The 3,907-nt window shown below is 33.8% G+C and overlaps 1 non-coding gene across 1 annotated transcript; it reads right to left on the bottom strand.

Moving 5' to 3' along the window:
- Nucleotides 1-1,578: 1,578 nt before the first annotated feature.
- Nucleotides 1,579-1,685, bottom strand: LOC139846000 (small nucleolar RNA R71). The gene has a single exon (XR_011758749.1). It is a non-coding gene; the product is annotated as a small nucleolar RNA R71 (small nucleolar RNA).
- Between the last annotated feature and the right edge of the window lie 2,222 nt (nucleotides 1,686-3,907).

Raw genomic sequence — 3,907 nt, 5'->3', positions numbered from 1 at the left:
ATATTTAGTTAAATTAGTTTAATTAAAATATAAAATTAATAGTTTAATAAAATAAATAATATAAAAATAATATTTTTATAAAAATTGTACTTTTTACAACTTTTTGTATATTTTTATATTTTGTCCCTTTTTAATTATTTTAGCGTAATATTTGTATTTTTCGCTCGTATTTAGTTTTAAGATATAGTTTTTGCCATAGTTATTTGTTTTTACTTCTAGATTTTTAGGCTTTGCCGTAAAATTTCTTAAGTGCTTTTTCTTTAGACTAAGATTTAGGTGCTTAGAATTTTGTGACGCCTTTTTAAGTTTTAGTACCTCTTTTTAAGATATTTTCATTAGGGATATAGTTTTACTTGTAAGCTTTAATATTTTTAGACGCCTTTTACCTATGTATCAATTATCATTCCAATTAGTAATCTCAATTTGCGATTATAATTTTAAGTTAGTGATAGTAATAAGGTTGGGTTAGTCGAGTGTTTTTAAGTTCTATAAGTCACTCTTTTTCTTTCTTATTTTTATTTTTCGATCTTTTTCCGACAAGCTCTTTTTCTTTCTTATTTCTCGCTATTCTAGTTTTAGGACATAGATTTTTATTCTACTTGTTATCTAAATTTCTTAAAATTACGAAAATTTATTTTAAGTGGTTAAATTGATAGACATCAAAATTTTCTGGTTCGTAGTAATAGTTGGATTTGTACGTGGACCGGGTTATTAGAGCCAAACAGTCCTCAATTATATTGAGACCAAACGAATCCTGCCCCTCTGCTGCATCTTTTGGCTATTTGAAACGTGGGCAAAATCAGAAAAGTCTATTAATTGGATAACTTATATAATTTTTCTTTCCTTTTAAAAAAAAACTAATAGGATATTCAGTGAATGCACCGAGCAAGACGTTCACCACCTTTTGTACGTTCACCACCTGTAACTAGATCAAGACATTTAGCAAATATTACCGCCGTTGATTTTTCTTTAGAATCGTCATCCAGTCGACCAAGTACTCCAGTTCAAATTTCCGATAATCCATTTTTTGAACCCGACCTCACAATTGAGAATCCGGAGAATATTCAGGGACGATTCATAGATCCTGACCTATTAAATTTTCCTCCGGAACCACCAATCATTCAAACAGAGATTGTTGAGGAACGAACCATTAAATCAGAATCCTCTAGTGATTCCGATTCAACAAATTCAATTATGGAGAATCTGGAACCTTTATGTATGGAAGACCGAATGAGAGCTAAACGCACTGACCAAGGTCACGCAATTACTCATCCAGACATTAATGCGCCAGATTATGAAATCAAAGGACAAATTCTACACATGGTGACTAATCAATGCCAATTTAGTGGTGCGCCGAAGGAAGATCCAAATGAACATCTTCGTACCTTTAATAGGATCTGCACACTATTTAAAATAAGAGAAGTGGAAGATGAACAGATATATCTCATGTTATTTCCCTGGACTTTAAAGGGAGAAGCCAAAGATTGGTTGGAATCGTTACCTGAAGGGGCGATTGATACATGGGACGTTTTAGTTGAAAATTTTCTTAAACAATTCTTTCCGGCATCTAAAGCCGTAAGACTTCAAGGAGAAATTGTTACGTTCACACAGAAACCAAATGAAACTCTATATGAAGCATGGACAAGATTTGGAAAGTTACTAAGAGGATGTCCGCAACATGGTTTAGACACCTGTCAAATAGTACAAATATTCTACCAAGGATGCGACATCAGTACAAGAAACGACATCGATATAGCAGCTGGTGGTTCCATTATGAAGAAAACCGAAACTGATGCTTATAAAATTATTAATAACACTGCTTCCCACTCACATGAGTGGCACCAAGAAAAAGATATCGTTAGATCATCTAAAGCAGCTAGAGCCGATTCTAGCCATGACTTAGATTCCATTTCCACAAAGATAGATGCTGTCGAAAGACGAATGGAAAAGATGACTAAGGATATTCACTCAATACGAATTAGTTGTGAGCAGTGTGGAGGACCACATTTGACAAAATATTGTCTCAGTATTGAATTAACAATGGAACAAAGAGAGAATATTTCATACATAAACCAAAGGCCTGGAAATAATTATCAGAATAATTATCAACCGCCAAGACCGATCTACAATCAAAACCAGAATTATAATCGAAATATTCCATACAACAACCAACAAGGTCCTAGCAATCAACAAGTATCCAATAATACTTACAACCAGCAAATACCTAATTTTCAAAACAAACCACAACCCGATGATAAAAAGCCGAATTTAGAAGATATGATGACGAAGCTAGTTGAAACTCAAACGCAGTTTTTCACATCTCAAAAACAAACTAATAAACAAAATGCTCAAGCATTTAGAAATCAACAAGCTTCTATTCAAAATCTGGAATAAGAAGTAAGTAACCTAGCAAGGTTAATAGGTGAAAGAAAACCGGGAAGTTTACCTAGTGATACAAATGCTAACCCCCGGAATGAAACAGCTAAAGCCATTACCACAAGAAGTGGTACAACACTTAAACCACCTGAAATACCTGTAACTTCTGATGAAACTATTCCTACTCCACAAGAACCACAACCTGAACAAGATAAGAAAACAGAACCGGTAGTTGAAAAGGTTAATGAAGATAACACAGTTAAGGCTAAACCTTATGTTAAACCATACCAACCACCACTTCCTTACCCGAGTAAAATGAAAAAAGAGAAACTTGAAGCCGAGCAATCTAAATTCTTGGATATGTTTAAACAGATAAATGTAAATCTTCCTTTCATTGATGTGATTTCAGGAATGCCTAGATATGCTAAATTCTTGAAAGATCTAATCTCAAATAGAAAGAAAATGGAAGAACTCTCGGCTGTTACTATGAACGCTAATTGTTCAGCAGTACTGTTGAATAAGATACCAGAAAAACTATCTGATCCAGGAAGTTTCACAATTCCATGTTTTCTGGGTAGTCTTAGTTCAATAGAAGCATTGGCAGACTTAGGTGCTAGTATAAATTTAATGCCGTATTCACTATACGCTAAACTAGACCTTGGAGAATTGAAACCAACAAGAATAAGCATACAACTAGCCGATCAATCAATAAAATATCCTAGAGGGATAATGGAGAACATGCTAGTTAAAGTTGGTACTTTAGTATTTCCAGTAGATTTTGTTGTTCTGGACATGGAAGAAGATTCTCAAGTTCCTCTCATATTAGGAAGACCATTCTTAAACACGGCTAAAGCAATGATAGACGTGTTCGGTAAGAAATTGACCCTAAGTATAGAGGACGAGAGTGTTACCTTTTCAGTTGATAGAGCAATGCAACAACCGCAATCTGCAGATGATACATGTTATTATATTCAAACTATAGATTCACATGCAGAATTGTTAGAAGAATTTCCAGAATTACAAGGAACAGGAGAATGTTCTTTAGGAGAAGGTACTGAACAAATTGATGAAGCTGAAATGTTAGCTACACTAATAGCTAATGGATATGAACCAATAACAGAAGAAATTCAAATGCTAAAAGAATAAGACAGATATCGATATAAATCATCAATAGAAGAACCTCCGAAATTAGAGTTAAAGCCACTTCCAAACCATTTGGAATACGCTTATTTACATGGTGAATCTGAATTACCTGTAATAATATCGTCTTCTCTTAATGAAAATGAGAAATCACAACTCATTTCTGTGTTGAAAGCTCATAAACCAGCCATTGCATGGAAGATTCATGATATTAAAGGAATAAGTCCTTCGTATTGCACACATAAAATCCTTATGGAAGAAGGTCACAAAACGTATGTGCAATGCCAACGAAGACTAAATCCTAATATGCAAGATGTAGTTAAAAAAGAAATTATTAAACTACTAGACGCAGGTCTAATTTATCCAATCTCTGATAGTCCATGGGTAAGCC

This window comes from Rutidosis leptorrhynchoides, chromosome 4, assembly GCF_046630445.1.
Source record: "Rutidosis leptorrhynchoides isolate AG116_Rl617_1_P2 chromosome 4, CSIRO_AGI_Rlap_v1, whole genome shotgun sequence".
NCBI lineage: Eukaryota > Viridiplantae > Streptophyta > Magnoliopsida > Asterales > Asteraceae > Rutidosis > Rutidosis leptorrhynchoides.
This window is presented reverse-complemented; position numbering and strand designations above follow the sequence as displayed.